This window comes from Petromyzon marinus, chromosome 69 (genome assembly GCF_048934315.1).
Source record: "Petromyzon marinus isolate PM22_M1 ecotype Great Lakes invasive population chromosome 69, UKy_Petmar_22M1.pri1.0, whole genome shotgun sequence".
NCBI classification, from domain to species: Eukaryota; Metazoa; Chordata; class Hyperoartia; order Petromyzontiformes; family Petromyzontidae; genus Petromyzon; species Petromyzon marinus.
The window spans coordinates 487690-506497 of record NC_133735.1 but is presented as its reverse complement, the minus strand read 5'-3'; positions in this window follow the sequence as shown (position 1 = coordinate 506497).

The window sequence follows — 18808 nt, the reverse complement described above, 5'->3', positions numbered from 1 at the left end:
GTCGTGATAATTTTTATTGTTTTATATGTATTTTATTATTTTGTTGTTTCCCTTCAACGTGACTTTATCGAAAGAACTAAGGATATCGTCACTGTAGTTGCGTATTTAACGTGGCGCTGCACTCTGATGTTGTAGGAAGAACACATTCGTTACAAAGTCTATTTACATTAAGTAGAACGTGTTGTGTCTGTGTTTATATTTGAAGTTGCGCAATTTTTACGTGACGTCACATTTCTCAAACCCCGCCCCCCCGCACGTCACACATCTTCACAAATGTAAACGTGCTTCAAATCGCTTTAAACTATTGTCATTGTAGTGCGTATTTAATGTGGCGCTGCACTCTGATGTTGTAGGAAGAACACGTTTGTTACAAAGTCTGTTTAATTAAGTAGAACGTGTTGTGTCTGTATTTATATTTAAAGTTGCGCAATTTTGAGGTGACGTCACAGTTCTCAAACCCCGCCCCCCCCCACCTCGTCCGACCCCCCCCCCCCAGGTGTGTGACGTCATTTATGGACGGCCCCTTACCAGGTAAGGCCCATCACTCAGCTTTGCCGCTCTTTTACATCGAGTGACCTGCCCATCAATTAAACTATTTTTTTTTATTCTTAGCTCTTTCGGTAAAGTCACGTTGAAGGGAAACAATAAAATAATAAAATAAATATATCAAACAATAAAAATTCTCACGACGTTTCGACCATAACACAAACGGTCGTCATCAGGTGTGACAACCAAAGGCAAGAAACATTTTTTAAAAAGTGGCGGTTCGCGTTTATTTATTTTTAAACGGTGTACTTATTTATTTTATTTATAATAAATAAATATTTATTTAAAAATACATCGTTTAAAAATAAATAAATAAATGCGGACCGTCACTTCTTTTTAATGTTTCTTGCCGTTGGTTTTCACACCTGATGATGACTGTTTGTGTTATGGTCGAAACGTCGTGAGACTTAAATTTTGATTTCAAGCTTTCGTGACTGCAGTAATTCATATTCTTAGTTTTTTCGGTAAAGTCACGTTGAAGAGAAACAACAAAATAATAAAATGTATATAAAACAATAAAACAATTCTCACGACGTTTCGACCATAACTCAAACGGTCATCAACAGGTGTGTTGGTTTGCATAAATTTATTTTAAATACATAAATGCGCCGTTTAAAAATAAATGTATGCAAACCAACACACCTGAAGATGACCGTTTGAGTTATGGTCGAAACGTCGTGAGAATTTTTTATTGTTTTATATATATTTTATTATTTTGTTGTTTCTCTTCAACGTGACTTTACCGAAAAAACTAAGAATAAGTCGTGAGACTTTTTACAGTTTTATATATTTTTTATTATTTTATTGTTTCCCCTTCAACGTGACTTTACCGAAAGAGCTAAGAATATGAATTACTGCAGTCACGAAAGCTTTAAATCGATTTTTTTTTTATTTCTTACCAGGTAAGGCCCACCACTCAGATATGTAGTTCTTTTATAAGTGACCTGGCCATCAATTAAACTATTTTTATTTATTTATTACCAGGTAAGTCCCACCAATCAGATATGTAGCTCTCTATCAGAAGAGACCTGGACATCAATTAAACTATTTTTATTTATTTATTACCAGGTAAGTCCCACCAATCAGATATGTAGCTCTCTATCAGAAGAGACCTGGACATCAATTAAACTATTTTTATTTATTTATTACCAGGTAAGTCCCACCAATCAAATATGTAGCTCTCTATCAGAAGAGACCTGGACATCAATTAAACTATTTTTTTTATTTCTTACCAGGTAAGCCTCACCAATCAGATATGTAGCACTCTTTCAGAAGTGGCATGGCCATCAATTAAACAGTTTTTTTTTATTTAGTAATAGGTTTTACCTTTTAACTGGCACAAAAAAACCGACACCTTTATTCAAGGCATCGTGTCTGCGATAACCACAACACAAGCAGTCAAAATGCAAACAAAAGTGACAACTCTGATAATGTAAATGCTCACCCCGAGCCCTCAATACTCTGATGGTGCGCTGTTTTTGAGTTGCACGCCTTTTGGCGTCTTCTGGTCCAACACCAGTGGAGACTAAAGGGCTCTAAGAAAAGCCGTCTCGGGTGTGGACCAATCAAATTCAAGGACAGTGCCAAATATCATTATCAGAGTTGTCTCTTTTGTTTGCATTGTGGCTGCTTGTGTTGTGGTTATTGCAGACATGATGCCTTGAATAAAGGTGTCAGTTTTTTGTGCCAGTAAAAAGGGTAAAAACCTATTACTATATCTTGTTACTGGCAAAGGAGGTGTCATAATGTAAAATATGTTTTTATTTCTTGCCAGGTAAAGCTCACCACTGTGCTATGCCGTTCTCTTTCAGAAGTGGCCTGGCCATCAATTAAACTATTATTTTTTTATTTCTTACCAGGCAACGGCCCACGACTGAACGTTGGAGCTTATTTTTGCAGACGCGACCTGGCTGCCACGAGTGATAGCGGCTCAACGACGTCGTCATCATCATCATGATCACGTGGACATTTGTAGCAGCAAAATTAATCTAAATGCGTCTTCCTTCTCAATGTGGAAGGGGAAAAAACCCCGGAGGGCCTAGAGAAAAATCCATGCGACCATCCAATCAATCTAAGCGCACGTTTCTAGTACAGGGGTGACAAGTGTTAGGGGTAGTGGTGACAAGTGTTAGGGGTAGTGGTGAAAAGTGTTAGGGGTAGGGGTAGTGGTGACAAGTGTTAGGGGTAGTGGTGACAAGTGTTAGGGGAAGTGGTGACAAGTGTTAGGTGTAGGGGTAGTGGTGACAAGTGTTAGGAGTAGTAGTGACAAGTGTTAGGGGTAGTGGTGACAAGTGTTATGGGTGGTGGTGACAAGTGTTAGGGGTAGTAGTGACAAGTGTTAGGGGTACGGGTAGTGGTGACAAGTGTTAGGGGTAGGGGTAGTGGTGACAAGTGGTAGGGGTAGTGGTGACAAGTGTTAGGGGTAGTGTTGACAAGTGGTAGGGGTAGGGGTAGTGGTGACAAGTGTTAGGGGTAGGGGTATTGGTGACAAGTGTTAGGGGTAGTGGTGACAACTGTTAGGGGTAGGGGTAGTGGTGAAAAGTGTTAGGGGTAGTGGTGACAAGTGTTAGAGGTAGGGGTAGTGGTGACAAGTGTTAGTGGTAGTGGTGACAAGTGTTAGGGGTAGGGGTAGTGGTGACAAGTGCTAGGGGTAGGGGTAGTAGTGACAAGTGTTAGGGGTAGGGGTAGTGGTGACAAGTGTTAGGGGTAGGGGAAGTGGTGACAAGTGTTAGGGGTAGGGGTAGTGGTGACAAGTGTTAGGGGTAGGGGTAGTGGAGACAAGTGTTAGGGGTAGGGGTAGTAGTGACAAGTGTTAGGGGTAGTGGTGACAAGTGTTAGTGGTAGTGGTGACAAGTGTTAGGGGTAGGGGAAGTGGTGACAAGTGTTAGGGGTAGGGGTAGTGGTGACAAGTGTTAGGGGTAGGGGTAGTGGAGACAAGTGTTAGGGGTAGGGGTAGTAGTGACAAGTGTTATGGGTAGTGGTGACAAGTGTTAGTGGTAGTGGTGACAAGTGTTAGGGGTAGGGGTAGTGGTGACAAGTGTAGCGGTAGGGGTAGTGGTGACAAGTGGTAGGAGTAGTGGTGACAAGTGTTAGGGGTAGTGGTGAAAAGTGTTAGTGGTAGTGGTGACAAGTGTTAGGGGTAGGGGTAGTGGTGACAAGTGTTGGGGTAGGGGTAGTGGTGACAAGTGTTAGGGATAGTGGTGACAAGTGTTAGGGGTAGGGGTAGTGGTGACAAGTGTTAGGGGTAGTGGTGACAAGTGGTAGGGGTAGGGACAGTGGTGACAAGTGTTAGGGGTAGGGGTCGTAGTGACAAATGTTAGGGGTAGTGGTGACAAGTGTTAGGGGTAGTGGTGACAAGTATTAGTGGTAGTGGTTACAAGTGTTAGGGATAGGGGTAGTGGTGACAAGTGTTAGGGGTAGTGGTGACAAGTGGTAGGGGTAGGGGTAGTGGTGACAAGTGTTAGGGGTAGGGGTAGTGGTGACAAGTCTTAGGGGTAGGGGTAGTGGTGACAAGTGTTAGAGGTAGGGGTAGTGGTGACAAGTGTTAGGGGTAGGGGTGACAAGTGATAGGGGTAGTGGTGACAAGTGTTAGGGGTAGTGGTGACAAGTGTTAGGGTTAGGGGTAGTGGTGAAAAGTGTTAGGGGTAGGGGTAGTGGTGACAAGTGTTAGGGGTAGGGGTAGTGGTGACAAGTGGTAGGGGTAGTGGTGACAAGTGTTATGGGTAGGGGTTTTGGTGACAAGTGTTAGGGAAGTGGTGACAAGTGTTAGGGGTAGGGGTAGTGGTGACAAGTGTTAGGGGTAGGGGTAGTGGTGACAAGTGTTAGGGGTAGGGTTAGTGGTGACAAGGGTTAGGGGAAGTGGTGACAAGTGTTAGGGGTAGAGGTAGTGGTGACAAGTGTTAGGGGTAGGGGTAGAGGTGACAAGTGTTAGGGGTAGTGGTGACAAGTGTTAGGGGTAGGGGTAGTCTTGACAAGTGTTAGGTGTAGGGGTAGTGGTGACAAGTGTTAGGGGTAGTGGTGACAAGTGTTAGGGGTACGGGTAGTAGTGACAAGTGTTAGGGGTAGGGTTAGTGGTGACAAGTGTTAGGGGTAGTGGTGACAAGTGTTAGGGGTAGGAGTAGTGGTGACAAGTGTTAGGGATAGTGGTGACAAGTTTTAGGGGTAGTGGTGACAAGTGTTAGGGGTATGGGTAGTGGTGACAAGTGTTAGGGATAGTGGTGACAAGTGTTAGGGGTAGGGGTAGTGGTGACAAGTGTTAGAGGTAGGGGTAGTGGTGACAAGTGTTAGGGGTAGGGGTGACAAGTGATAGGGGTAGTGGTGACAAGTGTTAGGGGTAGTGGTGACAAGTGTTAGGGTTAGGGGTAGTGGTGAAAAGTGTTAGGAGTAGGGGTAGTGGTGACAAGTGTTAGGGGTAGGGGTAGTGGTGACAAGTGGTAGGGGTAGTGGTGACAAGTGTTAGGGGTAGGGGTTTTGGTGACAAGTGTTAGGGAAGTGGTGACAAGTGTTAGGGTTAGGGGTAGTGGTGACAAGTGTTAGGGGTAGGGGTAGTGGTGACAAGTGTTAGGGGTAGGGGTAGTGGTGACAAGGGTTAGGGGAAGTGGTGACAAGTGTTAGGGGTAGAGGTAGTGGTGACAAGTGTTAGGGGTAGGGGTAGAGGTGACAAGTGTTAGGGGTAGTGGTGACAAGTGTTAGGGGTAGGGGTAGTCTTGACAAGTGTTAGGTGTAGGGGTAGTGGTGACAAGTGTTAGGGGTAGTGGTGACAAGTGTTAGGGGTACGGGAAGTAGTGACAAGTGTTAGGGGTAGGGTTAGTGGTGACAAGTGTTAGGGGTAGTGGTGACAAGTGTTAGGGGTAGGAGTAGTGGTGACAAGTGTTAGGGATAGTGGTGACAAGTTTTAGGGGTAGTGGTGACAAGTGTTAGGGGTATGGGTAGTGGTGACAAGTGTTAGGGATAGTGGTGACAAGTGTTAGGGGTAGGGGTAGTGGTGACAAGTGTTAGGGGTAGGGGTAGTGGTGACAAGGGTTAGGGGAAGTGGTGACAAGTGTTAGGGGTAGGGGTAGTGGTGACAAGTGTTAGGGGTAGGGGTAGCGGTGACAAGTGTTAGGGGTAGTGGTGACAAGTGTTAGGGGTAGTCTTGACAAGTGTTAGGTGTAGGGGTAGTAGTGACAAGTGTTAGGGGTAGTGGTGACAAGTGTTGGGGGTAGGGGTAGTGGTGACAAGTGTTAGGGGTAGGGGTTTGGGGGCTGTGTATTTCCATTGGCAGCATTCGCTCCAAGGTCGTCCAAGTCGTTACATTCTGGGAACGCAGCGCGCGGCAGGAGCAGCATACATGTTGATGTACCCGTGCCAGTGTGTGCATGTTGATGTACCCGTGCCAGTGTGTACATGTTGATGTACCCGTGCCAGTGTGTACATGTTGATGTACCCGTGCCAGTGTGTACATGTTGATGTACCCGTGCCAGTGTGTAGATGTTGATGTACCCGTGCCAGTGTGTGCATGTTGATGTACCCGTGCCAGTGTGTACATGTTGATCTACCCGTGCCAGTGTGTGCATGTTGATGTACCCGTGCCAGTGTGTACATGTTGATGTACCCGTGCCAGTGTGTACATGTTGATGTACCCGTGCCAGTGTGTACATGTTGATGTACCCGTGCCAGTGTGTGTACATGTTGATGTACCCGTGCCAGTGTGTACATGTTGATGTACCCGTGCCAGTGTGTGTACATGTTGATGTACCCGTGCCAGTGTGTACATGTTGATGTACCCGTGCCAGTGTGTGTACATGTTGATGTACCCGTGCCAGTGTGTGCATGTTGATCTACCCGTGCCAGTGTGTACATGTTGATGTACCCGTGTCAGTGTGTGTACATGTTGATGTACCCGTGCCAGTGTGTGTACATGTTGATGTACCAGTGCCAGTGTGTGCATGTTGATCTACCCGTGCCAGTGTGTACATGTTGATGTACCCGTGCCAGTGTGTGGAGATGTCTATCTACCCGTGCCAGTGTGTGGAAATCTTGATCTACCCGTGCCAGTGTGTGGATGTTGATCTACCCGTGCCCGTGTGTGTGAAATCTTGATTTACCCGTGCCAGTGTGTGGAAATCTTGTTCTATCCGTGCCAGTGTATACATATTGATGTACCCGTGCCAGTGTGTGGAGATGTTGATCTACCCGTGCCAGTGTGTACATGTTGATCTACCGGTGCCAGTGTGTGGAGATGTTGATCTACCCGTGCCAGTGTGTACATGTGGATCAACCCGTGCCAGTGTGTACATGTTGATCTATCCGTGCCAGTGTGTACATGTTGATCTACCCGTGCCAGTGTGTGGCGATGTTGATCTACCCCTGCCAGTGTGTACATGTTGATCTACCCGTGCCAGTGTGTAGATGTTGTGCTACCCGTGCCAGTGTGTAGATGTTGATCTACCCGTGCCAGTGTGTACATGTTGATTTACCCGTGCCAGTGTGTAGATGTTGATCTACCCGTGCCAGTGTGTACATGTTGATCTATCCGTGCCAGTGTGTACATGTTGATCTACCCGTGCCAGTGTGTACATGTTGATCTTAACGTGCCAGTGTGTACATGATGATCTACCCGTGCCAGTGCGTGGATGAAAGAATGAATTGGGAATGAGTGGATTGAATGAATGGTGAATAAGCGGATTGAATGAATGGGGAATGAGTGGATTGAATGAATGAATGGAGAATGAGTAGATTGAATGAATGGGGAATGAGTGGATTGAAATAATTCACGGGGAATGAGTGGATTGAATGAATGGGGAATGAGTGGATTGAATGAATGGGGAATGAGTGGATTGAAAGAATGAATGTGGAATGAGTGGATTGAATGAATGATTGCGGAATGATTGGATTGAATTAATAGGGAATGAGTGGATTAATGAATGAATTGGGAATGAGTGGATTGAATGCATGGGGAATAAGTGGATTGAATTAATAAGTGGATTGAATGAAAGAATTGGGAATGAGTGGATTGAATGAATGGGGAATAAGTGGATTGAATGAAACAATGGGGAATGAGAGGATTGAATGAATGGAGAATGAGTTGATTGAATGAATGGGGAATGAGTGGATTGAAAGAATGAATGGGGAATGAGTAGACTGAAAGAATCAATGGGAAATGGTGGATTAAATGAATGGAGAATAAGTGGATTGAAAGAATGAATTGGGAATGAGTGGATTGAATGAATAGGGAATAGGTGGATTGAATTATTAGGGAATATGTGCATTTAATGACTAATTGGGGATTGAGTGGATTTTATGAATGAATGGGGAATAAGTGGATTGAATGAATGCGGAATAAGTGGATTGAAAGAATGAATTTGGAATGATTGGATTGAATGAATGGGGAATAAGTGGATTGAATTAATGAATGGAGAATGAGTGGATTGAATGAATGGGGAATGAGTGGATTGAAATAATTAATGGGGAATGAGTGGATTGAATGAATGGGGAATGAGTGGATTGAATGAATGGGGAATGAGTGGATTTAATTAATGAATGAGGAATAAGTGGATTGAATGAATGGGGAATAAGTGGATTGAAAGAATGAATTGGGAATGAGTGGATTGAATGAATGGGGAATGAGTGGGTTTAATGAATGAATGGGGAATAAGTGGATTTAATGAATGCGGAATAATTGGATTAAATGAATGAGGAAAAAGTGGATTGAAAGAATGATTTGGGAATAAGTGGATTGAATGAATAGGGAATGAGTGGATTGAATGAATGAATGTATAATGAGTGGATTGAATGAATGGGGAATGAGTGGATTGAAATAATTAATGGAGAATGAGTGGATTGAATTAATGGGGAATGAGTGGATTTAATGAATGAGGAATGAGTGAATTGAATTAATGAGGAATAAGTGAATTGAATGAACTGGGAAGGAGTGGATTGAAAGAATGAATGGGGAATGAGTGGATTGAAAGAATGAATGGGGAATGAGTGGATTGAGTGAATGGGGATTAAGTGGATTGAAATAATCAATGGGGAATGAGTGGATTGAATGAATGAATGGAGAATGAGTGGATTAAATGAATGGGGATTAAGTGCATTGAAAGAATCAATGGGGAATGAGTGGATTGAATGAATGGCGAATGAGTGGATTGAATGAATGGGGAATAAGTGGATTTAATGAATGAATGGAGAATAAGTGTATTTAATGAATGCGGAATAATTGGATTGAATGAATGCGGTATTAGTGGATTGAAAGAATGAATTGGGAATGAGTGGATTGAATGAATGGGGAATATGTGGATTGAATGAATGGGGAATGAGTGGATTTATTTAATGAATGGAGAATGAGTGGATTAAATGAATGGGGAATGAGTGGATTAAAATAATTAATGGGGAATGTGTGGATAGAATGAATGGGGAATGAGTGGATTGAATGAATGGGGAATGAGTGGATTTAATTAATAAATGAGGAATGAGTGGATTGAATTAATGGGGATTAAGTGGATTGAAAGAATGAATGGGTAATGAGTGGATTGAATGAATGGGGAATACGTGGATTGATTGAATGGGGATTAGGTGGATTGAAAGAATGAATGGGGAATGAGTGATAGCCCTGGAATGACAAAAGCTGGCAAACCGGCTGTTATTTTTACTTCGACAACCTCTTTGCAATGCGATGAACTCCCCGATTTTACCCACCCACAGCAGAATCAAATATCCAATACTGTTTTTCGTTCTTCCCCCCGAGCTTGGAAGCTCTGCCACATCAGTGCGTGGTCCACCAACCCCAGCCCACCACAACCCAAGCAGCCCGGCTTCTGGTTACACATTGACAGCCATCCCGCTGTGGTCCACCAACTCCCATGCACTTGGCCACGTGCACGATGAAAATGTGCAGGGCTTTGCGGGAATAAAAAAAGATGCGCAATGTCCCGCACCTCCGATTAGCACGATTGGCTTGACGTACGGTGCGAAAGAAGTTCAACGCACGCACACAGAGACACACACAGAGACACATAGAGTCACCACACAGAGACATATAGACTCATCACACAGAGACCCATAGACTCACCAAGCAGAGACCCATAGACTCATCACACAGAGACCCATAGACTCATCACACAGAGACCCATAGACTCATCACACACAGAGACCCATAGACTCACCACACAGAGACCCATAGCCTCATCACACAGAGACACATAGACTCATCACACAGAGACCCATAGACTCACCACTCAGAGACACACAGACTCACCACATAGAGACCCATAGACTCATCACACAGAGACCCATAGACTCACCACACAGAGACCCATAGACTCACCACACAGAGACACACAGACTCATCACACAGAGACCCATAGACTCATCACACAGAGACCCATAGACTCACCACACAGAGACCCATAGACTCACCACACAGAGACACACAGACTCATCACACAGAGACCCATAGACTCATCACACAGAGACCCATAGACTCATCACACAGAGACCCATAGACTCGTCACACAGAGACCCACAGACTCACCACACAGAGACTCATAGACTCATCACACAGAGACCCATAGACTCATCACACAGAGATCCATAGACTCATCACATAGAGACCCACAGACTCATCACACAGAGACCCATAGACTCACCACACAGAGACCCACAGATTCATCACACAGAGACCCACAGACTCATCACACAGAGACCCACAGACTCATCACACAGAGGCCCATAGACTCATCACACACAGAGACTCATTGACTCATCACACAGAGACCCACAGACTCATCACACAGAGACCCATAGACTCACCACACAGACACCCATAGACTCATCACACAGAGACCCATAGACTCATCACACAGAGACCCACAGACTCATCACACAGAGACCCATTGACTCATCACACAGAGACCCATAGACTCATCACACAGACCCATAGACTCATCACACAGAGACCCATAGACTAATCACACAGGGACACATAGAGTCACCACACAGAGACCCACAGACTCATCACACAGAGACCCATAGACTCACCACACAGACACCCATAGACTCATCACACAGAGACCCACAGATTCATCACACAGAGGCCCATAGACTCATCACACACAGAGACCCATAGACTCATCACATAGAGACCCATAGACTCATCACACAGACCCATAGACTCATCACACAGAGACCCATTGACTCATCACACAGAGACCCATAGACTCATCACACAGAGACCCATAGACTCATCACACAGAGACCCATAGACTCATCACACAGAGACCCATAGACTCATCACACACAGAGACCCACAGACTCACCACACAGAGACCCATAAACCCCCACACCCCCCCGTGCCCCCACCCCACCATCCCTCCCCCTTCCCCCGTTCACCCGCCCCTCGTCCCTGGCTACTCATTGATAGCCGCTCTTCTCACGCCACAGATTTGTGTCCAGTCGCGCACGGCGACTCCCAGCCACGGGGAGGACTCCGCGGGCAGGGAGGCAGAGCTGCAGACACACACAGACAGACAGTGACACACACACAGACACACACAGACACACACACACAGTGACACACACAGACACACAGTGACACACACAGACAGACATATATACACACACACACAGACACACACACACACAGACACACACAGATACACACACACAGACACACACAGACACACACACACAGCAGATACACACACACAGACACACAGTGACACACACACAGACAGACACACACACAGACACACAGTGACACACACATAGACAGACACACACACAGACACACACACAGACACACACAGACACACACACACAGTGACACACACACAGACACACACACACAGACACACACACACAGACACATACACACACACAGACACATACACACACAGACACAGACACACACAGACAGACACACACACACAGACACACAGACACACACACAGACACACACACACACACACAGACACACACACACAGACACAGACACACACAGACACACACACAGACACACACAGACACACACACACAGACAGACACACACACAGACACACACACAGACACACACACATATACACAGACACACACACAGACAGATATACACACATACACACAGACACACACAGACACACACACACAGACACACACACACACAGACACACACACAGACACACACACAGACACACACACACAGACACACACACAACACACACACACAGACCCACAGAAACACACACACAGACACACATGCATACAGACAGACACACTGACTGATACATACAGGCCCACATACAGACAGACAGTCCTGCAAACTACGGACAAATACATCCACATACAGAAACACAGACACACATACATACAGACACACATAATACAGACACACATACATACAGACACACAGACCCACATACATACAGACACACAGACACACATACATACAGACACACAGACACACATACATACAGACACACAGACCCACATACATACAGACACACAGACACACATACATACAGACACACATACATACAGACACACACACATACAGATACACAGACAGATAGGCACACATACATACAGACACACAGACACACATACATACAGATACATAGACCCACATACATACAGACACACACACATACAGACACACAGACACACATACATACAGACAGACCCACAAGCTGCAGACACGCAAACCCACGTACAGACACACACATCCACATACACAGTGACACACAACTACATACACAGTGACACACACACAACCACATACACAGTGACACACACACACACAGTGACACACACAGTGACACACACATACAAAGTAACACACACATACACAGTGACACACACACAACCACATACACAGTGACACACACACACACAGTGACACACACAGTGACACACACATACACAGTGACACACACATACACAGTGACACACACAGTGACACACACATACACAGTGACACACACATACACAGTGACACACACAGTGACACACACATACACAGTGACACACACATACACAGTGACACACACAGTGACACACACATACACAGTGACACACACATACACAGTGAGACACACACACAGTAACACACACATAAACAGTGACATACACAGTGACACACACATACACAGTGACACACACATAAAACCACACACACAGTGACACACACATACACAGTGACACACACATACACAGTGACACACACAGTGACACACACAGTGACACACACACACAGTGACATACACATACACAGTGACACACACACAGTGACACACACAGTGACACATACACAGTAACACACAAATACACAGTGACACACACAGTGACACACACAGTGACACACACACACAGTGACACACACATACACAGTGACACACACACAGTGACACACACACACAGTGAAACACACAGTGACACACACATACACAGTGACACACACACACAGTGACACACACACACAGTGACACACACAGTGACACACACAGTGACACACACACACAGTGGCACACACACAGTAACACACACATACACAGTGACAAACACAGTGACACACACACACACAGTAACACACACATACCCAGTAACACACACATACACAGTAACACACACATACACAGTGACACACACACAGTAACACACACATACACAGTGACACACACATAGACAGTGACACACACACAGTGACACATACACAGTGACACACACACACAGTGACACACACAGTGACACACACACATAGTGACACACACACAGTAACACACACATACACAGTAACACACACATACACAGTGACACACACACACAGTGACACACACACACACAGTGACACACACACAGTAACACACATATACACCACAGAGCGACACACGGCTGGATTACGAGGGCGACTACGCTCGGCACGGCTCGGCACGGCACGGCTCGGCACGGCACGGCTCGGCTCGCTATGGGACCCGCGCTCGCGTGTCTACGGGGTGAGTGCTGAGCACGTGGTCGTGAGTGATTGCCGGATTATCGATTACAATTGAATAATGATGATGGTGGTGGTGGTGAGTCATTTGATGGTGATGTTCCAGTGATTGCTCGATTCAAAATTCGGTCACAGTCCCTGTGATCACTGTTACGTTGCAATTACGGTTTTATTTTTCTTGGTGATTTCGTAAAAAAAAATTGGTTTGGACGTGTTTGTTTTGTTGTAGTACGCAGTTAGACTGACGGCCTTAATCTTAGTTGTCTTGTGGTGGTTGTTGTTGTTTGATTTGCATCCCACTGGGATTTTTTGTAAACAGCGTTGGTGGTGTACACGGTGTGGCTTTTTCCGGGAATATTTTTAGCTGTTTTTTTTCTTTTCCCCATGGATTTTCTGTTTAGTACAGAGTCACACACACGTAGTCACTTTAAGACGTTTTTATTGTTCGTGTTTTTAGTTTTTTTTTGGTTTGTTGTTGTGGTTGTACCCGAATCACGAGCCGGATGGCTCACAGGGCTGTACCAAAATAAATCAACTGAACCTGATCGATTGATTGATTGATGATGATACAGTTACTGATGAATATGTGGTGATGATGCGGGGCATGATTGCTTCTAATTGAATTGGTATCGTTTATGGTGATTATATTATCATTGATTCATTATTGAGTCGCTATTGATTGATGGTGATACCGATGACTGATTCAGACATGCATGATGATGACGATGATGATGTCGACTGAATGAATCGGGATAATCGAATTATTGTGATTAGATAATGGGTTGAAGTCAATCGAATTAGTGAGGATTGTGATTGATTAATAGATGAATCATCGTTAAATGATGATGATTGATTCATGATCGAACACTGCCGCTTACTATTGTTACTAACGATGATGACGCTGATGATGACGCTGATCATGATGATGATGCTGCTGCTGATATAATTCCCTGAAGTGGCAATCAGCCTCCAGCATCAATTATTCACGAAGTTCTCTGGCCGTGCCAGCACGCGTTTCCCGTCTGGGATGAAGTTTTTATGATTCCTCCACGCCCAACCACACCCCAACACACACCAACACATCAACACACATCAACACACACCACACACACCAACACATCAACACACACCAACACATCAACACACCCCAACACACACCAACACATCAACACACACCAACACACACCACACACACCAACACACACCAACACACACCACACACCAACACACACAACGCCCACCACACACCAACACACCCCAACACACACCACACACCACGCCCACCACACACCACACCCACCACACACCACCACACACCACCACACACCAACACACACCACGCCCACCACACACCACACCCACCACACACCACCACACACCACCACACACCAACACACACCACGCCCACCACACACCACACCCACCACACACCACCACACAGCACCACACACCATCACACACCAACACACACCACGCCCACCACACACGAACACACACCACACACACCAACACACACCCCAACACACCCCAACACACACCACGCCCACTACACCCCACCACACACCACACCCACCACACACCACGCCCACCACACCCCAACACACACCACACACACCACACAACAAACACACACTACACCCACCACACCCCAACACACACTACACACACCACACACCACGCCCACCACACCCACCACACACCACGTCAACCACACACCACACCCCAACACACACCACACCCACCACACACCAACACACACCACACCCCAACACACCACACCCACCACACCCCACCACACACCACGCCCACTACACCCCACCACACACCACACCCACAGGGCCCCACCCACACCCTACCCACAACAAGCCACCCACACCCCACCACACACCACGCCCACCACACCCCACCACACCCCACCACACCCCACCATGCCCACTACACTCTACCCACACACCACGCCCACTACACCCTACCCACAAACCACGCCCACTACACTCTACCCACACTACACGCCCACTACACTCTACCCACACTACACTCCCACTACGCCCTACCCACACACAACGCCCACTACACACTACCCACACACCACGCCCACTACACTCTACCCACACTACACGCCCACTACACTCTACCCACACTACACGCCCACTACACTCTACCCACACTACACTCCCACTACGCCCTACCCACACACAACGCCCACTACACCCTACCCACACACCACGCCCACTACACTCTACCCACACACCACGCCCACTACACTCTACCCACACTACACGGCCACTACATCCTACCCACACACCACGCCCACTACACCCTACCCACACACAACGCCCACTACACCCTACCCACACACCACACCCACTACACTATACCCACACACCACGCCCACTACACTCTACCCACACACAACGCCCACTACACCCTACCCACACACCACGCCCACTACACTCTACCCACACACCACGCCCACTACACTCTACCCACACACCACGCCCACTACACTCTACCCACACACCACGCCCACTACACTCTACCCACACTACATGCCCACTACACCCTACACACACACCACGCCCACTACACTCTACCCACACTACACGCCCACTACACCCTACCCACACACCACGCCCACTACACCCTACCCACACACCACGCCCACTACACCCTACCCACACTACACGCCCACTACACCCTACCCACACTACACGCCCACTACACCCTACCCACACTACACGCCCACTACACTCTACCCACACTACACGCCCACTACACCCTACCCACACACCACGCCCACTACACTCTACCCACACACCACGCCCACTACACCCTACCCACACACCATGCCCACTACACTCTACCCACACACCACGCCCCTCACACCCCACCAACCCCCCAACCTAACCCACACCTCGCCCCCACAAACCAAACGCGTTCGCCTTCTGCAACTCATTTGCTATGCAACAATGTGCCTGAACTCCACTTCGTTTTTATATTAAATTCACGAGGCAGGCACCAATGAACGATGTCGCCCTTCTTTCTTCATGAGCAAACGAGAGCTCACACGAAGTGGCTTATCATCACCATCACGTGGAACGGCACATTAGCAGCAGCAGCAGCCAAAAACTCTAAACGTGTTAATAATTATAAATGTGGATGGAAACTAAAAAACACGCTGGGAGAGAGAGAGAGAAAGAGAGAGAGAGAGACACACACACAAACACCAAATCTACAGCAGCAGGGATGGTCAGGTTCGTGATCGAACGAACTCGCCTGGTGACTTGGGTTCGATCCCTGACCCTGACGACGCCTGCTGTATATTCGGAGTTTGCGTCTCTCTCTCTGTCTGTGTCTGTCTGTGTCTGTCTGTCTCCCCGTGGTCGCGTGGATTTTTTCTCTCGATCCACCGATTTTCCCTTCACACGTTGAGAATGAACATCGCGCGATTAGAGTGTTTGGCTCCTGCTATACATCCCACGTGGTGCAATGCCCTAGCCGTGGAGTGAACATTGTGGGGGTTCAAATCTTCACCCCCACCCCCACCACCCCCCCCCCCCCCAGAAAAAAAATCTGAATTTGAAAACTCATTTCCTGGTTAAAATATTAAAAACAAAATTCACCAATACGAGGGATGGACCTTTTTATTTTATTTTTTTATTTTTGGCAATAATGTCTAAGAGCGTTATTGTATTACGTTGGTCTGTTTTTTTTACTGGTTTTATTTTTTTATTTAAAGCTTTCGTGACTGCATATATATAAAATATATATTTCATATATATAAAATATATATTTCATATATATTTTATTATTTTGTTGTTTACCTTCAACGTGACTTTAGCTAAAAAACTAAGAATATGGTTTTATGTTTTTTTTTTACATTTTTTCTCGTTTCATTGTTTATAACGGCAGAGATTAGGGATTAATAAAGAACGTACATGACCACAATCATGTAAACATTTTGATTTGAAGCTTTCGTGACTGCAGGGATTCATATTTGTATATGATGTAATTTTATTTTTTCTTATTTCCACGTGACTTTACCGGAAAAAAACCCCAAAGATTCATTCATATTCTTGGTTCTTTCGCTAAAGTCACCACCACGTATAGAAGGGAAACAATGAACTAATAAATAAAAATATAAAACAATACAATTCTCACGACGTTTCGACTGCATTACACAAGCAGCAATCATCATCAGGTGTGAAAACCACAACATCAATCTATTTTATAGCGATTTTAATATTGGGAAGTGCCCCCCCCCCCAATATAAATTATAATTACGGCCTTGACGTGATGACATCTCCTACTTCAACTTTTGATCTGACTGCAGGAATTCATACTCTGTGGTTCTTTAGATAAAGTCACGTAGCAGTAGATTTTTTTTTAAATCAAAGTAAATTTCCATCCCCGTGGCTTTTACCGAAAGAACCACAGATGATGAATTAGCCAACGTCGTTCCGGCCACCGTTCTTGGTCGGGTCACAGTCTGACGAATATCTCTGTGTATGTTCGACGTTTCGATCGCAACACAAAGGCGGCTGGCCGTCATCTCTCGCTGCCCGATCAAGCCCCGCTGGTGCTGCCGTCAAAACATCGTGGGGTTGTTTTTATTACAATTTATTTATTTTTTTGTTAAGAAAAATTTATTTCATTGTAATAGGTTTTACCCTTTTAACTGGCACAAAAAACTGACACCTTTATTCAAGGCATCGTGTTTGCAATAACTACAACACAAGCAGTCAAAATGTAAACAAAAGAGACAACTCTGATAATAATATTGGCACTGTCCTTAAATTTGATTGGTCCACACCCCAGACGGCTTTCATTAGAGCCCCTAGTCTCCACTGGTGTTGGACCTTTTGGCGTCTTCTGGTCCAACACCAGTGGAGACTAAGGGCTCTAAGAAAAGCCGTCTCGGGTGTGGACCAATCAAATTCAAGGACAGTGCCAAATATCATTATCAGAGTTGTCTTTTTGTTTACATTTTGACTGCTTGTGTTGTGGTTATTGCAGACATGATGCCTTGAATGAAGGTGTCAGTTTTTTGTGCCAGTTAAAAAGGTAAAACCTATTACTATATCTTGTTACTGGCAAAGGAGGTCTCATAATGTATTTTATTATTTTGTTGTTTTTATCGTATTACTTTTCATTTTATTTTATACCCATGCTACTATTTTATTATTTCTAATTGATTACCTGTATTACTTTCTCCCTACGTGGCTTCACCGAAAGTTTCCATGGATATTCGTGATTGGCGCTGTCCCCCTTAGACGTCAGCTCGCCTCGTCAATAACTTCT